Source organism: Podarcis gaigeae (assembly GCF_964106915.1).
Source record: "Podarcis gaigeae genome assembly, chromosome: 9".
In the NCBI taxonomy this organism is placed as follows: Eukaryota; Metazoa; Chordata; class Lepidosauria; order Squamata; family Lacertidae; genus Podarcis; species Podarcis gaigeae.
The window spans coordinates 46,976,835-47,001,070 of record NC_139685.1 but is presented as its reverse complement, the minus strand read 5'-3'; positions in this window follow the sequence as shown (position 1 = coordinate 47,001,070).

Below are 24,236 nucleotides of genomic sequence, written 5' to 3'. Positions count from 1 at the left end.
CACAACACTGTATTATTTTTATATATGAATACACATTTGGTTATTAAACTGAACCCTTTCCTCGTATACTTGATACTATTTTTATGCTTTTGAGCAAGAAAAATAGTTGATTAGCAGATTCAGTTCTCATACCATGCATACAACTCCTCGTACACTTATATAACCAAGAGTACAATTCACTAAATAACTCTTATTACCATCTTTCTGTTGATGTTGACAGATCAAGTCTCTCTTTTTATAACAGTCTCTAGCTCAGTTGCCCTTCTGATTTTATTAGATGTCTTTAACTTGCAATCATACTTAAGCTCTTTCTCAGAATCCTTCAAGACGTCTAGAGACCTTTGCTTCCTTTTACACATGTAGATAGCAGATGAATAAGATATTATGCATTTTTCCTGCTAGGCTAAACTAAGCATATTCAGCTATATTAAACTAAGCTTAGTCAAAGGGTAGAAATGTATTTCAAAGGGCACCTTCCCTATGGGCAAAATGCCAGTGATGGGGGTGGGCACAATAGATATGACTCTCATTTTTCTACAGGAGGTTGCATTCCAGCTCTGTAAAAGGCTGAGATTTCTCCATAGGCACAGACTTCTCTCTATCCTCCATTCCCTTTTCTTTTGCTCTGCTGTCATGGTCTTTTCTTGTAACTGGTTACAAGTGGGTCAAAGACTAACCTAGGCAAAACTGAGGTAATGCTTTGTAGATCCTGTTATTATTATTATTAGTAGTAGTAGTTCACAAATAACAGGCTTTCAAGATGCTCCCGTCCCTGCCTTTATATTGTACAGAACCCTGTCTAGAGGATCTGTAGTCTGTATTTCAATACAGGGAAAACAACAAAGGATGCAAAGGAAGGAGGAGACTAGGGAAAGGAGTTTGTTCTTTCAGATATGTGGACTTACTCTTAGTTACAGCAAAGCATGGTGACTAGAGGCTTGAGCTGCAGTAAACCCCGTTCTGTTCCAGACTTCCAAACTGGCACTATTTTAATAGTAGCCAGCCTTGTGCCAAAACAGCTAGTTTTATTTACATGCTTTGCAAGTGAACCCCCCCCCCAACCAAAATGACTCGTTCAAAGTTTTTCAGAGCTTGTAAAGGTATAATTATTGTATCCTAATAATTATAACAGAAGACATTTCTCTTCACTTCTCACTGTTTGATCTGAACTGCAAAATTCTGATCTTCTTGTCAAAGAGAGAGCTGTTTGCATGGGAATATTCTGAACTTTGATGAAACTTTTATGACACTTCCAACAAAACATGCTGCTCATTAAAGTTTCATACTGAGAGAGCTCTATTGGCATTGTTTTTGAATTGAAAATAACACATAATTGTCATCAATGAGTACTTGATGAAATACCTGTTCCCAGAAATTTTCTCTCTGCAGAGTGGGATTTCTACTCTCAGAGGTACAGTTTCATTCTCCTAGTGTGCTGGGAAAGCTTTACTACTATGTTGGTTGCCCTGATGGCCCCACAAAGACTAGAATAACAAACAGATTTGATTTATTTAAAACATTTTGGAAAGGAGGTTTAAAAGAAGACAAATTAGATAATTTTAAAACATTATCCTTCCTCTTTCACACACACACACACAAACACACACACACACTGCCTGGACTAACAATAGAAAGACCAGTGTCCCATGGGTTTCTCTTATAAATATTTCATTGGGAGTGGAGGGACATAGCAATTTTGTTATCCAGAAAGTAAAGTACCATGCAGGTTTCCTTAAACATTGGGAATATAAACTCTTGTGTTGTTTTTCATTGGCCATCTAGGGTTTGTATTAAGTAGCTGAAATGATCCCAGCTGAAATGTGATTTGCAGTGAATAGTTAAATTATGAAACTTGTTCCCACAGGAGACAGTGATGCTCATCAACCTGTATGCCTTTAAAGAGTTGGCAAATTCATTCAAGAGAAGGCTATCAATGGCTACTAGCCATAATGGTATGGTATAGCTACTAGTAATGTTTCTGTATACCAGTTGCTGGAAACCACAGGAGGGAAGAGTGCTGTTACGTTTGGGTCCTGCTTGCTGGCTTCCCATGAGCATTGACTGGCTACTGTGAGAATAGGATGCTGGACTAGATGGGCTCATCTTACGTTCTCTACAAAAAATAAAAAATAAAATGATAGTTTCCTGAACTAGACCATTTTCCCTTGCCCTCTTCAAAAATGGCATGCTGTGGAACTATTATCCTATCTCCTCACCCAATATTCTACTGTCTGTAGAAGCAGTGATTTGCTAACCCCAACTCCTAACCGTCAGCTGTCTTTTATACCCTGCCCGGTGCTGGAAAACTTCATTCCACCCCAGTTTTAGCCATCTCAAATTGGGCACTGCAAACAAACGAGGAGGATTATTGCATCTTTTGTAGGCCACTATTTGCGGCTGATAGACTGCATTCAACTGAGTGGGCTACATTTTCCACTCATTCTGTCCTGATAGTGTAGATCATTTATTATTATTTTACCTGGTACAAATCTACCCTAGTTTCTTTCATCTTTTAAAACATTTAATCGCATCGCCTAAAATAATGCACACGACTTTTTTAAAACCATCAACAAATAAATGGGATCAATCTGAACTGGAACCTAAAACTTTTCTAATTTCCCCACTTCAGCACTGTGATAAATATCTGCACAACCTGCATTGCTGGAGAGATATGTCTGACTAAGTCTGGCTTTTGATATTGTGTTGACAGGTGACTTTGCATGAATATTGTATTTATTTATTATCATTTTAAGTTCATTGGTGCATCAAGCACTGCAAAGCTGTCAAATGCTTCTGCCTATGGAAGGCTTTCTTACACCACTGTCTTAGAATCAAAGAGTAGAACAGAAATTGATTAAAATTGTCTTTGGCTTTAGACCCATTGCTTTTCATGATACATGTGTTTTGAATACATCCGGTTAGCAATCCCAGTATTCTATTTAAGCTGATACTTTTTTATGTAGTTAGAACTGGTTCACATGTAAGCTGCTTAGGTAAGTTACAAAGAGGGATGAGGAGAAATTTGATTGCATTCACTGGATTGAGTTCTGTTCCTGGCATGGGACAAAAAAGTGAACACTGGCAATTTCTTGTTTTCATCAGAATTCCCTGACATCCCTCATATCATGTAAATGATAAGTGTTAATACTGGCATAGTAATATTTAAAAGGAATCAATTTCACATTTACAGTGTATCCTTCTGCTTTGAAAGGATGGATGTGCTGCTTCGCTAACAATCTGGAGGACATTAACAAGCCATTGCCTCCTGATCTAGGGTGTTCATTTCATTCTCTGCAATAGATTCATTTATGCCTCAGGCATATAGTCGCTTGAGGTACTGTCTTCTAGGACTAGAAACATAATGGCATTTTTTTTTTTTTTGCTTTACTTTCACTTTTCCAGTTGTGGCAGCTACAATGGATAACCCAAGATGGTTTTCCCCTCAGAAGAAGGAAATGAATTCCCAGTAACAGAAGTTGACTACTTAGTTTGCTTGCCAGATACAACTTGGATTATGTGCCACCATGTTTTCATCATAACTTTGTCCCTTTCTTGAACCATCTCCTGAACTGTTGTCAGATATTTGGAACTGGATAGCTATTTTCTTTTTATTGTCTATAGTCTCCTCCACCCCTGGTGCTCAAGGTGGGAAATAGTGATTCAGCTAACAAGACTTGTCAGTGGAAACCCTACACAAGAACTTCCAGTTACACAATGAAACTTCCTCCCTCTCCTTCCCCTGTGCACACCACATAGTCCAAAATTATCTTGGGTAGGATTTGGGAGAACCCCCAGAACAGCATTGAGGAAGAGGAGAGGGGGGATGGTTTAGTCTGGAAAGCTGAAAAGTTTGCACAGAAGAAATGTTCATCCTAACCCAATGCTCCCATATATTATCAAAGTATCATTAATTTGAGCTTATTGGAAAGTATTCTGGAAGCTCCAGTGCATGCCTAAACTTATCTGGCAGAAAGTTTATATTTGACCATGCAAATTATTACATTTCTGAATCTGACCCTCCATTAAAATGAATAGAGATCTGGCTATGAACAGGACATTGTATCTTGTCAGTTCTGGGCACATAGTGCAGGAAAAGGGATTATTTTTCAGTCCAAGGGCTGCATTTTCTTCAGAGCAACCTTCTGGAGGCCACAAGCTGGTGGTGTATGAGGCCAGAGGAGAATGTAAGTGGAGAAATGAACATAAGCTTTATATTTGTACAGTGGGTTACTTTACACACACACACACACACACACACACACACACACACACACACACTGCTCTCAATCTTTCATTCATTCAGGCAACCAGGAGGCACTATCAGCGAGGAAAAAAAATACTTAAAGAAGTTGCACCTGAGGAGAATTCTGAGGGCCAGATAGAGAGTCCTGGAGAGACATGTTCAGTCCCTGTTTACACACACACATACACACACACACTGCTCTCAATCTTTCATTCAGGCAATCAGGAGGCACTATCAGCGAGGAAAAAAATACTTAAAGAGGTTGCACCTGAGGAGAATTCTGAAGGCCAGATAGAGAGTCCTGGAGAGATATGTTCAGTCCCTGGGCATGAGGTTGCCAATCCTGTTAGCAGAGTGGATGCCCATACACTTTGATGATATTATCTACTTGTAAATTCAAAATAGTGACAATTGTCAGGACAGCCGCTGCATGTTAATTATAAGCATATGTTTTATTTCTAACTCCTTAAGAAAGTGATAATTAGAACAGCTGAGAATCTATTTTAATAAAAAGGCTGTTGATTCATAAATAGTGTTAAAGCATGGTGTTTGAGAGCTCTCATTTTTCCCTGATCCCTTAAAAATGGTTACATAGGTCAAACTCAGATAGGAACATTAAATAAATTGGATTTTAGATTTGCATACCATTTCATTGTACATTCATTCTCCAAGGCATCAGTTGCATAATTCACATTTCTGCATTTCCCCTCACCTATGTGGTAAGCCAAATCTTGGTTTACCTGCCACTCCACACTGGGCTAAGTGACAAGAGAGGTACCAAGCATGGGCAAATTCCTCTTGGGGAGCCAGCATATTCACACAATCCCAGTAAACCAAAGTTTAGATGATTAAACCCAGCTATTCCCACATCACAAATGCCTAGAGCACTATCACAAATCCAGTCCACAATAAAACCTTGTGTGCCCTGTTAGTGCATTTGATGCCTAGGGCAAGATCAGATTATATGTGTTCCCTAACTTGGCCAACCATGTGCTGAGGAGCAAGCATAGGTATCTCTTCTGTGACACTTGGTGTACCAACCCTATCTTTTTGATCTCCATGTGAAAAGAGAATACCACGTATGCAAATACCACTTATGCATGCAGGTGAAAAGTGCATGGTTGATTTTCAGATTTAATGAGGAAATAATCCATATGATTCTCACCTACATGTGTTAACTTGAAGGAGCATTCATACATTCTGTCTCCATATGTCCATGCAGGCTGATGAAGTCAGAGGCAGCACATTGAGTGGGTGGAGAGCATGTACTCATTCCCACTCACTCATTGGGCCATCTGCTTAAATATTGTGCTAGCCTACCTTGGATGTTGCAGAGGATGGGGAGCAAACCATTTTGGAGGAGGAAGTGTTTGTAAAGAAAAATGCCTCTTGCCCCAAGTACTGTTGTCAAACATTTTATCACATTGAATGGCATCATAATTTCTAACTCAATTTTGCAGACTTGATATGACATACTTTCTAAATTTTAATGATATCCCTTTGAGGTTACCACAGGAGACATCCTGAGCAAAGAAAGGAGATTTTTAAGGCAGGTGCATGGTTTATAGCTTAGGAGCTTCTTGTTCTACCACTAGCAGTCTACCATATGAAAGTCAGTATGGTGCAGTGGTTAGAGTGTTGAACTAGGTTCTCAGAGACCAGGGTCAAATCCGCACTCAGGTATGAAGCTCTTTGGGTGACTTTGGGCCAGTCACTATCTCTCAGTTTAACTAGGGTTGCCATATGTCCAGGATTTCTTGGACATATCCAGAATACTGCAGTTGGCAGCAATGTCCAGGTGGAAATTGGGTAAATGTTCAGGGAAATCTGGATGCATGGCAGCCCATGGCAGCAGCACCATTTTTGCTGATTTTCCCTAAAAATAGCTCAAAATTGGCAAATTTTTTGCCCCAAAAGCTCAACAACTTGCGTGTTGGGATTTTCACTGTTTGAAATATGGCAACCCTAGCTTAACACACCTCATGTGGTTGTTCTGAGGGTGAATGAAAAAGGGAAGAACCACGTACACCACCTTGATGAAAGTGGTCTGCAAATGTCAATCGGTCAATAAATTAAGTTGAGGATCCTGAAATCAAAGAAGTAGGCAGACAGTATTAGGAGTGTGGTGACCAAGTTCTGTCTCTGCTAGAACTCTTCAAGGAATGCATTGCCTTTCTGTAGTGAGAGTCTAGAACCTGCTTTCAAAGACACCAGCGATATAGCACTATTTGTTCCAACAACAGGCCTTTCCTTCATTTTATTGTTTTCAAGTTGCATCACAGGACTGGAGGAGTGAGTGGTCCATTGAATGTAGGTAGGCTAGAGCTGAATCATTTCAATCACTTATCCACAAAGGACAATGTGCTTTACAATTAAAGAGTGGTTTTAAAATGCATTTGTGGCTGCCTCAAAACAAATAGTCTGCAAGCACTCACAAGAATCTATACCCATGAAGATTATCTTCTCTAATATCAGGAACAAGGATTTAATGTCCAAGCTGGGTTCAAGCTTCTTGTGTTAATTCACAAAACCTAAATAACCTGGAACAGTCTGATATTACTTATGCTCCACCTTGATCTCCGAGACCATCTAATGGGACACTTCTCATGTTTCTCTATACCCCTGAGGTTCAGTGAGATTTAGGAACCAAGCCTTTAGTGTGGCAGGCCCTTTGGAACTCATTGCCAGTAGAAGTTCATCAGGACTCATGCCTCCCTCTTAACCACTGTGTTATTCAGACAGGCCTCTGCAATGTGAATTTCTTTTTACCAGCCAGTATTTATTTGATGTATTTACTTATGCTTTTACTGTTGTGATTGTAGTTTTGTATGGAGTACACAAGCTTGTTGTATTTTTAATGAAGGGGCAGTGTATAAATATGTAAATCAATAAAATAAACAATTTCCACAAAATTAAAGCTTGCAAGATGCCTCATTGTGTTAGCAATGAACAAATAAAATGAGGACACAGATTTTTCTTTGTAGTAGACCATATTGTTCAATAAATTGCCCAATGATGCCACATTGTTCAGTTTAAGGTGTCTGATGTGAGGTGTCAAAGGAAAATGTGTCTCATACATGCCCTTCCTGACATAGAGGTGTTTCTGCTATGCTATCCCAAAGCCAGGTTACATCAGAAACACATTTTATCAAAAAGATGTTCTATCAATCTACTAATATTCCTTTCAAAGTTCCTCTTTCCCCCAGCTTTTAGTTCAATTTAAGCAATCCTCCCACTCGATTCTGAGTCACTGTCAGATTTTTTCCCTTTTTGTTTGAAACGAGTGGGAGAGTGCTTTAGCTTGAATTAGACTGTCGTTCTCAGTGCCTTTTATGCACAACACCTGCCAGGTATTTTCATTTTTTATTAGCTTGACAATATTTTAAGTATTTTCAATAGTTTACCTCGTAAAGTGGGAGACAGATGAGCATTCATCAGGCTCCTTATGGTCAATTGTCAGTCACTGCTCTGGCTATGTCAGTCTACTGAATATCTTTTCCAGTGACATTTGGCACACACAAGAAGCTACATGCCTTTCTGCTTTCAATGGTGATTGACCCATAAGCTTACAAACCTTGCTCACATGTCATATGTTAGATGCAATTGACCACTTGAACTGAGATATGACTCTGAAAGCACATTTGGGTGATGCAGGCATTGGCTGGCAGCATCCTATTGCAGTGGTCATGGTGCAGATATTTGGCAGAAAAGCAAACATTTCTGAAGATGCAATCTGATTCTTGCTTCTGGTTCAAGTTTATTGAACATGCAATCCACAAGCCAGGTTACATAAAGAACCTCTACAACCGTATGATGCTTGCCATTTTCAGGCATTGAGACATGCTATTTGCAAATCAGGGAAGGGCTGAACATTGGTGTTAGAGCATCTACTTTGCATGCAGAAGGTTCCCAGTTCAATCCCCAGGATCTTCAGGCATGGCTGGGAATGTCCCCTGTCCGAAACCCCAGAGAGGTGCTGCCAGTTAGTGCAGGCAATACTGAGCTCTATGGGTCTCAGTACACTGCAGCTTCCTACATTCCTATGGCAAAACATTGAAATCTTTATTCCTTTTGGGTGCTTGGAGTTCTGAGATGTCCCAGGGTCAATCCCTAGCATCTCCAGGTCAGGCTGGGAGCGGCCTTGTGTGAAACTCTGGAGAGCTGCTGCCAATCAGTGCAGATCATGCTGAGCTAGTTGTATCAAGGGTCTGACTTAGTATAAGACAGCTTATTGTGTCCCTATTATCCCCAGCTGAAAATGTCAGTTGCCAGGACTAAGGGAAATTATAGTTTAATTCTCATGAATCACAACCCTAAGAAATAACATAACATTCTGGGAACACAGCAGAGATTGAGGATATTTCACCCCTCCCATTGCAAAAATCTGCTGATTTCCCAGAGAGGAGGGGGCGGATTGTGCTTGCTACTTATTCCGCTCCAGTCTCACTTCAAAGGGGGAGACTGAGTGTTATCTCTGTGTAGATAAGGTCGCTGCAGAAAGCAGCTGTAACACTCAGTGCAGTCCAGCGTCTCCATTTGTATATAGTTTGTATAGTAGCTGTTAGTGAATAAAAGAAGATATTCTTCAGCACTGTTGTCCGAGTGGTTTATGCTCTGCTATACTCTGCTGGGCACAGCTGTCTTCTGGAAGTGAGTTCGGTGCTCACAGCTCTGAGTTGTGAGTCCACAGCACTTAGACCTGTTCCTGCAGAAGAAGGTCTCTGGAAGTGCTACCCCAGCTCGCCTGGCCCAGTCGGGGCTGAAGTGGTTGAGCCCAGTCGGTGGCACTGGCTCAAGGGCGATGCTGACAGAGATGATGTGGGTGAACAGCTCTTAGGCATGATAGCAATAAAAGCATGAGACTCTTAATCTTAAGGTTGTGAGATTGTGCCCCACATTGGGCAAAAAGGGTCCTGCATTGCAAGGGGTTGACCTAGATGACATCTGTGGTCAATTCCAACTCTAAAATTCTATAACCCTCAAATAATGAAGCTTTGTGGAGAGTGAGGAAAGAATAAGGGAGAAAGGCAGATTTACCATTTGTGCTGAAGCAAAGCATAGCAGATTATAGTTCCATCCACAGCCCTCATTACTATGACACTACAACCTTGATCTCACTGATGTGCTACTTAGATCTCACTGGTATGTGACCTTGTCTGAACTTAGAATAACCCTCAGTAAAAAAAGGGGGGGGAATGATGTTTACAATAAGCCCAAAAACACACACACACAGTTCCTTTCTTTGTATATGTACCATTTTCCATATTTGCAAATGTTTCAGTGCTTTTTTTTCAAGAATTCATTATGCTACGCATGAAATTAGCTTAACAGATGCCATTTTATACTTCTTAAACTCTCTATTTTAGCTTTTCTGGAAGGAGTACAACTAGGGGAAATAATTAAATGTAAAGAAAGACAAAAGGCAATTAGGGAGAAGTTCATTGCGATTTACTGTGCACTTTTGGTCTATTTCCCAGTTGTAACATTGAATTGGAATGGAGGTTAAATTGCACAGCACACAGAGTGGCAGAGTGAGATATGCATTCTTTCAGGCGGTAACAAATGACTAAACTTTATATTCCTTGAGAAAATAAATACATTCGTACTAAAGGAAAAGAGGTTTGTAAATAAAAGGGAAGAATCTGAAAATAGTAATACATAGAGAAGGCCGATAGACCTGCCTGCAGAGACATAAAAAGTGCTGAGTGGACAGGCTACCTATTTCAAGGCACAAATTGCTTCAGTAAGAACATGCAGCCTGGAATACATTTGGAAAATCATTCACAAATCAAGAACAGCTACATGCAAGTGTAATGAATGCAAAGAGCGGCTTTTTCCTTCCAGTTCCTTCCTCCCCGCTTGCTGCAGATTCAAGAAAAGTAGCAATTTTCAGTGATGGCTGACTGCAGTGTCACAGTAAACCTCCTTACAGAAAGAGGCTGTGAAGCAAGTTAGTCAGCAGAATGCCTTGGTGCAAAAATGAAATCGTGGGAAATGGTGTCATTTAATGTGGAAGGGTTCTGAGTTGGGATGGGCAAATCTGTCAATTTTGCTCTCTCTCTCTCATTTTCTCCAATCTTCACTTCTCTGCATCTCCATATCAGTTTGCATTTTTTAAAAGTCCTCATGAAAATTCATCAGTATGTATTTCCCCTAATACAGACACTTTTGCATGCAATTTTGCCTAATAGACAAATTTGCCCTCATACCCCTAGAGAGAAAATTCATGAGACATGCATTTGGTGGAAATATTGCAACATAATCAACTAGTAAAAGATCTGCAGTAAGCCAGCCCAACCAACATAGATGGGGGCATTTGAATAGCAAACTAAAACAAAACAAAACATGTTTGCACCTTTATCTCTGTTCTTGGGCAACATCCCCTCAGTTCAAACTCAGTGAGCAAGACTTGTTAATGGGTTTATAGGTTTTGATTACAATTAAGTGGAATACAAATTTTGTTAATATATATGTCTCTTTGCCAATTCACCACAGAGATGTGAACACAGTATTCTGCTGGGTTGTTCTTCCAGCTCCCAAGCATCCTTTCAAAATGGTTGGGAATGTGAGGTAGTAGGTGAGATACCCTTCACCTCAGAGTGTTTACTTTCTATCCATATTAGCTCTTGTTGTTGTTGTTTAGTCATTTAGTCATATCCCACTCTTCGTGACCCCATGGACCAGAGCACGCCAGGCACTCCTGTCTTTCACTGCCTCCTGCAGTTTGGTCAAACTCATGCTGGTAGCTTCACGAACACTATCCAACCATCTCGTCCTCTGTCGTCCCCTTCTCCTTGTGCCCTGCATCTTTCCCAACATCAGGGTCTTTTCCAGGGAGCCTTCTCTTCTCAATATTAGCTCTTAGCCCAACCTAAATGCCAAGTTGTGAAGAAATGATAGCTGTTTAGAAACAAAACTATCCACAAATACACTCCAACTAAGAACGGTGCAGAATATGTGGGGGAAAGAGTCAAAATTCCTACTCTGTCACCAAAGGAAACGGGCACTGCTAGCAGGATGGGGGCAGGTTGCTGCAAAGGCTCAAGATAAGAAGACTGAAGATGATGCTTACCATATAAAGGGGAGAAGCCATCCTCACCCCATTGGCCATTCCATTCCGCCACCATCTTCCACACACAGGGGCAGAGTCCAAGATCCCCTCAAGCAAGGGGGAAGGGACAAAATAATTTCAAGTGTAAATGGTGTGGGAGTAGCTTTTTGCAAAGCAATTTTGCCTAATACATTATATGTTATATTCAGTAGTAGCCTATACACATTCTTATGCCCACTCAATCCCAGTAAATACGTTTTTTTGTACACATTACTTGGCTGGTGAAGGGCCCCCACCCCCCAAAAAAATTCTAGAAGAGAATTCTACGTCTCATGCTTAGGTCACAGAAAATGCAGGGAGCCTTGTAAGCCATTTTGTAAACACAAACACTCCTTTCCAGCGAAAGAAGGCTGACACTAGAGCATTCTCAACAGATTGCAATCTAGTCTCTGCTTGAAAAACTCTAGTGAAAAACAAACCACCACGCTGCTAGGTATATGGTTCCGCTGTCTTACCACCAAAAGACTCAACTGAAATCTACACCCTTGCAACACAACATACGGTACAGGGCTTGAGTTTAGCATAAAGTGTTCTTTAGGACCTGAAGTTTAGCATAAAGTGTCCATAGCTTTAGTTACAGGTAGGTGGCCATGTTGGTCTGCCATAGTTGAAACAAAATAAAAAAAATTCCTTCCAGTAGCACCTTAGAGACCAACTAAGTTTGTTATTGGTATGAGCTTTCGTGTGGTATCTGAAGAAGTGGGCATGCACATGAAAGCTCATACCAGTAACAAACTTAGTTGGTCTCTAAGGTGCTACTGGAATAATTTTTTTTCTTTTGTTCATAGCTTGTCACAATTGTTTCTAAGTTGTCTCATCAACCTACTTGTGCAAAATAGCTTACCACATGCTGCACCTTGGAAGAATAATGACCACTGTCTCTCTCTATCAAGAGCTGAAAGAGGTAGAACCAAAAGTCCTTGCCTCTTTCTGGGGCTGATGGGAGTTCAGCCTAGTGACATCTGGAAAACCACGGGTTCCCCATTCCTGAGATAAAGGAATGCAGGAACATGTTAGCATGTATCACAAAAATGGCAGGATGCGGATAGCACTGAATCCCATCAGTAGTACAATTTTGCATTAATATTTGTAACTCAACATACCACCTAGCATCAGACTGACACACACACAGGTTTTCAATAGTTTTGATCCTGAAAATAAATCATGTTCTACAGGGGGGAAATAATGATAATCACAGGCTGCTTCCTTTTTAGCTAGGGGATCTGGATTTGTGTGTGACACACTGTGGCATTTCACATAGTCTTGTGTTATAAATTTCCTGCTGGAAGCTCTTTGACACAGCCGCATACTACTGACAGACTGTGATGCCGCATACTGGAAATACTCTTTCTGAAAATGGCTTCAATTTAGTCTTTTAAATTAAATTGCTACAGCGAATGAGAGATATAATTGCTTCAGCGGTAACAAGAGTGGATAAAATTTATTAGATGCTAATTTTTATGCAATTAAGTGATGTGACAGTCTGTATACATCACAATGATAGACGAAGGCATGAGGGCAGATCTTAGCTCCACTCAGTGACTAAATTCAAGTATTCGTTATTGTTTTCAATGTGTGCCTTCTCAGAAGTAATTCCTTTCAGTTCAATTAAACTTACTCCCAGGCAAGTGTAAATAGGAATCTTTACACATGAAACAAATAATTGCAGCATTTTGCATGGTTTTATTTAAAAAGGAAGAAAAAAGGATGTCGGATCAACACAGCCGCCTTTGTTAATAAAGGAACATAGTTAATATAATTACTAGATGGAGAGTTGACTTAGTCCCTAGCTACACTATACATTGAAAGTGTAGTATCACACCACTTTAAACAGCCATAACCTTCCTCAAAGAATCATGGGAAGGGTCTGAGAGTTGTTAGGAGACCCCCTATTCCCCTCACACAGCTACAGTTCCCAGAGTTATCTGTGAATATGGATTGATTGCTAAATTGATTGCAGACAGAGATTTACAAAATGGTTGTTGAAACCACAGACATCCTGGCCATGGTATGCTAATTAACACATATAATGTCCTAAAAACACAAACTACAAGGAAGACCTCTGTAATTCAGTGGTTTCACATCCCAGTTTCCTTCCTCCAGGATGATCGCTTTAAGGCTGCTTCCAGAGCAGGTATAGGCAAACTCGGCCCTCCAGATGTTTTGGGACTACAACACTCATCATCCCTGACCACTGGTCCTGTTAGCTTGGGATGATGTAGTAGTCCCAAAACATCTGGAGGGCCGAGTTTGCCTATGCCTGTTCCAGAATGTCCTGGGTTGTTTAAATATCCCTCCGTGGGCTGTTGCATATTGCCATTTCCAGTATTAGATTTTGTCTGTTTATTCTTTAAACTTCCAAAGCAACCTGTTATCCCTCCATTTGTTGATTATATCCACATCTGTCTTGAGAACAAATCATACATCAACACAACATTTCCTGCCCTATTTCCTGTACAGAATTGTAGCACTTTTAGAAAGTTGGGAGGCCCAATAAGGAACAATAAAACAAGGTTCTATAGATATGGTACCTAGACTGCATAACGTCTTCAGGCAAGACCCTAAGCAGATAGAAGAACAAGATGTATCACTAACAGCTGGTCAGGAGACCAAAGTATGTCAGTATTAAAACTTTTATTTCTTAATAGCTATAAAAAAGACACCTTCTGGCACACACTTGTTCCCCCATTATTATTAACTTTACTATTTCTGGCCATATGTTCCACTGATGAGAGCAAATGAGAAAGTTGAGGAGCTGACTTGAAGATTTGAAAACTAGCTACAGTTAAAAAGAAGTTATTTAAAAGTAAAGACAGTGTTGTTTGAATACCGAAAGAGTATTCGGTGCATGCGCACCTGTGAAACCAAGTGCCGCAATTTCAGTGAAACATGTCTCTCCCATATTGGTCTCAACAGTCACAGCAAGCACTGTAACTCTCCAATGGTTGGACTTTGCTCCTGATGACACACTCTTCCATTCTCTCTCAAGACAGACAGATGCCATCAGTAACTGTTTTGAATACCCCAGATCTGCCTGTTTTCCTGATTAATATTCTGGCACTTCCATTCTGCCAAATATAAGTTAATCCCGGAAACAACATTAGTTCAAATATAATGAAAATGCTCTTTGCTGTCAGAGCTCAAAACGAATATACTGCACTAAAATCCAAGAGCTTTTTTTGCCACCAGAATGAACTGCAGAAGAGTCCATCCGGGTTCACTGATTTGGTTCTGAATGGAATTTGATTTCTCATTGTTTTCTTTGTTGGCCCTTAATCAGTGGCTTAGATATAAACAGTTTCAACTTCAGAAGATGCAGATGGCATTTTAAATTGTACAGCCCCTGCCCATTTCTATTTTTTTTAAATATAATATAGATTGACCATTAATTGGGGGGGAGGAATCTGCCTCCCAATGGAAGTTCAATGAAAAATGCTAATGTTGGCTGGTCTTCTTTGTAAAGGATAATTTAAGAATCTCTAAAACTGGCTAAATATTTATTGTGATATTGCCAGAAAAATCAGGGGAGAAATTTCAAAAGAAAAATTGCTTCCTGTGAGCTGTTCATGCTTCCCCCAACATCCTCCAACTCAACAATCAGTCAGTACAAGAATATTTCTAATGTATAATTTCTTATCTCTCATTGAAGTTTTTGCCTATGGCCATATTAGGAAAGAACATGTGTGGCTATCCAGCAGTAAGTTTGCTTCTGGAATATTTTGCCTGGCTCAGGACTCCTTCAGGTGCCTTGTTGATTGAGCATCCATCTTGATTTGCTTGCAGAAGCTTATGCTAAGGTTAGATTGAGGCTGTGTACACATTACTGCCTTAAAACACAACTAGGTTCTTCTTTTTCTCAAATCAGATCAATGCTGGTTTGGGGGGGAACTGCATCAAAATACATTATTTAATAAGGAATTATAAAATAGATACAGGACTGATTATGGCTTGTGGCTACCATGCTGTGTTTCCCAAACCAATACTCTGTTTCCCAAACCAAAAGCAGGGGCATCCTGAATACTGAATAAATAGGAACGTGTACAGTACATAGCCTACGTTTGGTCTTTATTAATTCTGATTGGTTTGTGTAAATGCTGTACTGACAATGAACAGTCATCCTGAATTCATCCTGATTTGTAGACATCTTCCCATTAACTAGCCATTCATACCACACTCTTCAGTGCATTTCCCTATCACTTTCTTAGCTGCAAAAAGTTCAGAGTTTTGTTTGCTTGTGTTACTTGCTTTTGGTGGATCTGTTGCAACAGAGTGCTGTAATCCACTTGAACTGTAGAAGCCTCAAGTTCAGGTGTATCCTTGAATGCCCAAATTTTGACAATCTGGAGGTGAGTTTATGGACTTGTTGCTGTAATCACAGATTCAGAAGCTAATTCATACTTAACACAACCATAATATATAAAGAATGTGGAAGTAGTAGAAATGTACTCTAATCTGGGGTGGGGTGGGGTGGAATCCTGTCTCGTTGCTACTGAATAATACTTTTGGTGCTGACACTTTGAAAATTGGTTCTGCCTGCCAGATTCACCTCTGCCAGTCAGGTTGGAACAGCTTATTTGATTGTCATCTATGCACCTTTCAAATCATGCATCTTATAAACTGTATGTATGTTATACCTATGCATTTATTAATTAAGCATGTGACTTTGGCCTACCATGTAAGATTTTATGCACAAGGATCTGCCAGTTTTGTTTTCTTTCAGCTTCTTGTTCTCTGAATCTTAAGTTTATTTCACCATGTTGCCAGTGAACATCTTTTAATGCCCTTACAAAAAATCATTTTCATTTAGTGTGCATTTTTCTAATATGAAAAATTCCTTCCAGTAGCACCTTAAAGACCAACTAAGTTAGTTCTTGGTATGAGCTTTCGTGTGCATGCACACTTCTTCAGATATCTGAAGAAGTGTGCATGCACACGAAAGCTCATACCAAGAACTAACTTAGTTGGTCTTTAAGGTGCTACTGGAAGGAAAATTTTTTTGTTTTGACTATGGCAGACCAACACGGCTACCTATCTGTAACTTTTTCTAATATGCACATTTTTTACAATTTTATGTAATACTGACTTCTTACCCAGTCTCAGAGTGGGCAGCTGTTGCAGCCCCATCACAACTGGCCCCTTCCCCCCAGACAGCAACACATGGCCAGGCGGATGGCTTTTAGGTAAATCCCCTGACCGGCCATTAGGTTTGGTGTGCTTTCCCACTGCTCAATATTTGAATTCTGGCCAATGAAGCCTCACTGGGTGGTCATAGCTTGGGAGTGGACTGGAGTGTAGCAGGCTTCACTCCAGTCCACACCCAGCCTTTAAAGGCCAGCTGTGCCCAACACTGGGGACCACAGCCATTTTTTCTGTTATCTTTACTAATGTATGCATTTCTATGCACACTTTCTCATAAGGTGCATATTTTTTGGTTGTAGAACTGCACTACAGGAGTCAAAGAGTTCAACTTGAAGGCTAGCTGCATTTCAGATTCCTTTCAGCTGCATTTTGAGACAGGTGAGTGCAAATTAGATAGGGTCACATTAAAATCCAAACCAGGCTAAGCTTTCTGTCCCTAGGTATAAAATAATCCCTGACACAGCACAATGCAGTGTTTATTTGTACCAAGTATCTTTCTGCACCTAAAATATATCTTCTTTTTTCATAGTGATAGATTTCAATGAGATATCAGCTACCACACTGGGCCTTGCGTTATATTCTACCTAGAGAGCAGGGGGCAGAGGTCTGGGACTCATTTCATTCTCATACTGAGTACAGTAATGAAACCTGTTCAAGGCTTCAGTTCCTACAAGGCACCAACGCAGATAGAGCACAGTGATATATTTTGCCGGAAATGTTTGTTTTTAACAAAAGGCTAGTTGAGCAGCCTCATTCACAAAAATGTGTGTTGGAAGATGGTGTGAGGGCTGTCACTAGGGACAGCATTAAAATATCCAATATGAATCCATGATTCTTGAACTATCAACACTAATAGTAATCACTCTATTGCAAATATCCTCCAACATTGTGAAGTGCCAAAAGTCGAACAACTTTATAATAGAAGCTTAGCTGATAAAGCTATTTTCTTTTTTAAAAAAGGATTTGTGAAAATGGCCCCAAATCACTGTAATATATAAGTTTTCTCAGCTTCCTCCTATTAGGGCAATAATGTCAGCCCGGATGAAACTTAAAAGGGAAATTAAAATGAGGAAGATGTTCAATGTATTATGTGGTGCTTTCTAATTAGACTAGAAAGCACACAGATGCTTCATATTTGATTTTAGAATCAAGTTTCAAAATGTGAAGCTCCAACAATGGAATGCAGCTGCATTTTAACTTGATTTTTATGCAAATTTTACTATATGCAGAACACAGCATATCAAACACACCTAGGGCAGTTTAGCTGACGGGTTTAAGCATGCTTCCCTAAGCACAGGATTGCACCCCATATGATGAGCCAGTGTGGTGTAGTGGTTAAGAGCGGTAGTCTCGTAATCTGGGGAACCGAGTTCGTGTCTCCGCTCCTCCACATGCAGCTGCTGGGTGACCTTGGGCCAGTCACACTTTTTTGAAGTCTCTCAGCCCCACTCACCTCACAGAGTGTTTGTTGTGGGGGAGGAAGGGAAAGGAGAATGTTAGCCGCTTTGAGACTCCTTAAAAGGGAGTGAAAGGCGGGATATCAAATCCAAACTCTTCTCTTCTTCTCTTTCTCTCTCTCTTGTGTTTTACATTCCAGGCCTTTTCTCAGCAGCTGCTGGTGTTTGTCCAGATCTTTAAGTGTTAGTATATGGTCTTTTACATGGACATAGAAATAAATTACTTTTAAGCATTGTAATGGGTGGAAAGGCTTGGCTCATTTTGTGATGGTTTACATCGCTAACAAAAACAGTCAGTTACCACTCTGTACAAAATGGGGTTTGAACAGTTTAGGGGAAAAGTAGAGTATTTCTTTTCAGGTATTTTGTAAAAGTCCTACTGGAATTATGTAACAAACTCATTCCTTATAGATGAGCTATAGCAATGCTTCAGATGATCACATATGGAAAGCAATGATGTCTTCTTCCATCAAAACAGCATAATGGTGCCTGCTGGAAAGTGAAATGAAATATGACACATTAAATCCAAACTAAGACCCTGAAAGGGTTTTGACTTTTCCAGGTTTCTCTAAAAAAAGAAATAAATAAAAGGAGAAGTGTTGGGGAAAGATACTAGATTGTCAGTAATGTGTTCTGAAATCCATCATAGTTGCAAACCTGCAAAAAGCTTCTCAAGGCCCTAGACTGAAGAGCAGAGCAACTTTGACTGATTCCAGTTAAGTTCCCATAGTTAAGCCCCCCACCTCCCTGCACCAGACTCAGAAATGACACATTGCAGATTTTAAAATACCCTCTCTCCTGCCATGAAGTCCCTCGTGCCGCAAATGCATTTGACTCTTGACAAAATAAATATATTCAGTTGCTTCCTACAGGTGTCTCAGCAGGAAAAGTGTGCTAGCAGCTTACCTGACCTTTTCAGGCAGACTCGTATATGTCACCTATGTACATCCATCGAGTTCACCACTGAAGGTGAAGTCAACTAGGCTGACTTAAAGCTGAGAAAAATATAGAGTCCTTCCCCCCACCCCTTATCTGCCTGTTTGAGCACTTTCAGAGATGAGTTTGATCGGATTGCTTTCTTACATTTTTCTAGGAGAAGGACCACAATGATGTAGAATGAAGTGCATTTGTGTTTTTTTAAAAAAAATCAGATTGTGGAAATGTTCCTATATTACATGGACAATATTCACACTATATTCACACACCATACAGCTGTTGTCACTACAATCCCATTTTCCTATCCACCCATGTGCTATGCTCACATGTGCTTGCCAGCTGGATCAATGCTTGAACTCTGTACATGCTGGTGGGCAGCATGAGAAAATAAAATGGTTGCATAATGTTATACCACAAAACTTCAGAAACTAAGTGTCTGCGCTGAGAATAGCAGCCAAGAAAAAGCATGGGATGTAGGTCAGTGGCAGAGAAATTAATTGGTATAGAGCTTCAATCTCTAGCATCTCCAGGTAGGGATGGGAAATGCCTCCTGCATGAACAGCTAGAGAGCTGCTTCCAATCAGTGTAGACAATATGGAGCTAGATTGACCTATGACTCCACATAAGGCAGCTGCCTATGCTATTTGTACTAGCTGAAACTGATTTCGTAAAGAGCCACAGTTCAGTGGTAGAGCATCTGCTTTGCATGCAGATTCAGTCCTCCAAATCTCTAGTCAGGACTGGGAGGGACACATCTAAATCGTATAGAGCCACTTCCAGCCAGCAAATATCATAGTGGGCTTGGTGGACTAATGATCTGATTCAGTATTAAGGCAACTTCATATGTTTCTATGGAAGAGGTTGGTTGCCTGCTTTCCTCACTCAATGCTTGGGGTCAGAGTACTAGATGGAAGAGAATGGATGGATGTGGGCAATCAATGCAGCCAATAAGGGTTGTTCTGGTCAGTTGGCCTGCTTGGGGGTTGAGACTTACTCCACTCACTTCCTAAGTCTGGTAGAAAGTTGTTCCTGCTTCTTACGGAAATAAGCAGCTCATCAGGTTAGACAGAGCTACTAGGCTAGTTTCCTAATAGGTGCATCACTGTTGCTTACCAGGAGAGAGAGGCGAATGGCTGAGGTGGCACAGAGGTTGGTAGGGTAAAAATTCACTTGTAGGAGCACAGCACTAACCTACCTGCGGCCTTGCAGGTAGCAGCAGAGACTCACTTGCCAGGCAACCTGGCAGAAAACAACCACCCCTAGCCAGCCTTCCCCATTTACCAAAGCAGCCTCCCAACTAGCCAATTCGCATTCTCCTCTTCCTTCTTAAAGCCTTGCCTAGTGGAACTAGCAGTAGATAGAAGGGACCAGTTTTATATCCCCATCCTTATGGCAAAAGTAGATGGAGGAATGGGTTCAGTTTCTTACCTTTGCAGAGTAGGCTAGTTTCTACAGACACACAAACAATCTTGACAAGCAGCAGGCAGTATCAGAGCTCAAAGACACATTCTAAGCAAGGGAAACACACTTGGGTTGCAAAGCATGGCCAGTGAGGGTGTGGTCTGGGAAGAATGGGTGCCAGAGATACCTATCATACAGAACACACTAAAAGGGGAGGGGGAACCAAATGAACAAAAAGAAGAAATAATGACCTGGTGATGTCTTCTTTTCAACTTCAGTTTGCCTATTAAGTATTTAAAGCTGTCTATGCTGAAAAACATGTGAAGAATCAACTTTATTATTTCCTTAAAACGTCCCCATTTTATTAATCTTCTTTTTGATCAGCAGCTGCTTTGATTCATGAAAGCTTAAGAACAGAATGAGTTGCTGCCAACATCCAGAGAAAAGGGAAAAGAAAATAAATCTCACTCAACAAGCTTAAAGATAGGTATCTGCTCTAACTTAAAGTTGCTTGGCAAAGGCAATTTTGGGTTTCCACTAGGTTTGCTCAGGTCACAGATCCATAGATATAAATGCATGGATGTGGGAACAGGGTTGTGCCCATTTGATACATCCAAACCTCTGAACCTTCTGCTGGAGGTCAGAATGGAGACAACATTTGAAAGACTAGTGCCTGGGAAACCAGAGTCAAATCTCCACTCAGCCAGGAAACTCACTAGATCATCTCATAGGCTTCATATGAGGATAAAACAGGGTGGGCACATGCACCCCTTGAGTTCCTTGAAGGAACAACAACCAGGTAAGATAGCCTGTCTCAAGCTGACTCACTGAACTTCATGCCTGGGTAGGCATTTTGAACCTGATTCTTCTCACTCCTCGTCTAATACTCCAACCAGCGCACCACACTCATGATATTTCACAAGGAAAGGACTAATATGTCTGAGTTTTAATAATGGCTTACAGAAGACCAGCAACAAGACATATTAGTGGCAATCAGCTGTCATGATGTTTCAGGGAAGTGGGAAACAGTTTCTAAACAGAAAGTGTCACGCTCAGCATCTCAGCTGACTGGCATTCTGACAGGTTTCTGCTGGAGGTTACATTTCTACACACCGATCCAGGAACATTTCTCCAGAAGATTTCGTAATTGTTTAGGGGAAAACTTGCACAGACAAATGACACATTTGCAGTGATAGTATTCGAACTGTAGAATCTTAATTGGGGATTGCAATTGACCATGTATGTGGAAATCAAAACCTGTCCAAGGGAGGGCAAACCTTGAGTGGTATCATTTTTTAAAAAATCACATTTGTATTGAATTTCCGTCCTATTTTTCTTACTGAAAAACACAAGCAAAGCCTTTTCTTAACTGACATGAAAATTAATAACTTATTTCCATTAATCTGATTGTGACTTGCCACATGGTTTCCCATATTTCACAGGGCACACATCATTTAAGCTGTGAAGGAAACTTGCTTAGTCAAAAAGCCAGCTGTACCCAAATTATTCATAAATGAAATTGCATCTTAGGCAGTTTAAACATGTATTAGGCAAAGGAGGATGCTGCTCACTGGAAGGCAGCTGTTTTTCAGAACTTATTTTTTTCCTGGGTACCTACTTGTGAATTAATCTGATCCCAAGAGGAAACATACAAGAAAAGTGGATGAAAGGTATTCTATACATGCAGGTACATGTGCTGTTTAAATCTGTAGCCCACTCCATTGAGAAAGCTCACCAGACATGGTCTGCAAGAGCCCCCTCACCATACCTTTTCACCCACTTCCCATCTCCTCTGTCTTTGCCTCAGAAGGACTGAAATAGGAGAGGTGGCTGATCACAGTTCTCCTCCCAACTTGGATGGTTTTAGGTCAGACAAATTAATGGTTTATTAAGTCAAGAGCACTGCAGTGTAATAGGGAAAGAAAAAGAGGTCTGTACAAGAAACATCTTTTGGAGGTGATATTGCATCTTGTCCCTTCTCTCTAGGGTTAAAAGCGCAAATATGGAAGTATGAGAGACTCCTTGGTAGATTCACAAACTAATCTGCTTAAATTGATTTTTTAATTGATCACATTCTTTTCCTTTATGAGTTCTAATTGTTCACATAAATATTTGCATGCTTATAATAATAGACCAACTTGGATGGTTTTACAAAGCTGTCAATGTCTACTAGCAATGATGGCTCTATATTATCCCCAGTATCAGAGGTAGTATGTCTCTGAATACCAGTTGCTGAGCAGGAGAGTGCTCTTGCATTCATGCCCTGCTTGTGGACTTCCAGTGGGCATCTGGTTAGCAGCTGCTTAAAAAGAATGCTGGACTAGAGACTAGATGGGCCTTTTGTAGAATCTTTGAGGGCTCTTCTTATTTTCTTATACCCCCTCACTGAAAAGATAATCAGCAATGGAAATAACAATTTCCAGGATAGCCACCATGGTGCCCACCAGAATTTGCTGTACTCCAAATCCCACCATCTCCAACTAACTTGGACAATGGTTGTGGATGCTAGTTGTAGTCCAAAAACATTTGGAGGGCACCATAGTGACTGTCCCTACCTTAGCTGCTGCACCCCAGAGAAAAGAAACTCCTGTAGTCTGATACATCCAGAATATCCTCTAACATGCTGGTTTTTTATACATATTCTTGGTTGGAGATGTGCATTGTGAAATTCTGTGAACTGCAAATTTTGAAGGAAGGTTGCATTCAAGTTCAAGAATTGTTTCAAGAAATATGAATTAGTTAAGTTCACATAAAAATTGAAACAGAACCAAATTTTTCCTCCATTCCTATTGTGTCCTATATGTTTTGTTATTTTCCATTACAAATTCTAACAGATGTTACTATCTGCTGATCGACGTGATACTAGATTGTCAGTTGCAAGATGGATATATGAGATGAAACTGCTGCTTTGGACTTGAAAATGGAATAAACAAAAACCCTGACATAACCACATGATGCTCATCTGATTTCACATTATCGCCTATCCCTTGGCCAGAGTCTTGTCGCTGCACTATTTGACTACTTTCATTATTCAAGGCTCACACTTGTTCCTCTGGCCAAAGCTGTCAGACTAGCCATTTTATCACATTTCAGGGCCTGGTATGTTTCTCAATAGAGGGTAGAATTTCATTTGCAAGGCTGAATTATCAGGGCTGCCATGTTAGCTTTTCCTCACTGTTTTCATCAGCTTTTATCTGCCTGCAAAACTGAAACATATCTCATGGTTCAACTGTTTGGCAGTCAGGCATTCAGGAGCTATGGAACTTCTGTTTTCTCCTCAAGTTCCCTTGAATGATCCCAATAATTCCACTTTTTATAGAAACAGTTTAAAACAATAGGAATATGGTGGGTCCCGAGAACACAAGCATTAGGTGTCAAAGGCCAGGACAGAGAGGCAAGTCTATAGCATATGACTTAAAATGTACATTGAAAGTTCCAGAACCTAGCACCCTACCTAGTGATGATTTAGTACATTTGTGTATGGTGAAAACAAAACATTCACAGCCTTACTGTACATATACATATTCAGAGAAAGATGCTGCTATGTTCTGTGAGGCTTTTTACAGGTAAGTATGCTTAGGGTTGCAGCCCAGTATATGTACACTGTTCTCTTCTCAATTTTCAGTTTCTCAATTCATATTGCTTCTGAAAATGTTTTACATAGTAATTAAATAAATGATGATCAGAATATATGAGCCACCACAACATCCACAGCCTGGCTACTTCTGCTGGTCAGGAAGGGATATAAAGAGTGTTGTTTTCTTTTCTCCTGTCATTTGTTTCCTTGCTATGGCCACTCCAGGATGACACAGTAAGGAGGCCTCAATCTTATCCTTCTCTAGGAGCTGGATCAGTATCAGATCACTGTATCCTCAGCCAGCTCAGCTTTTCCCCATTCCTGAAGTATTCTGTTTTGTGGCCCTACATCATCTACTGCCTAGCAGGAGAA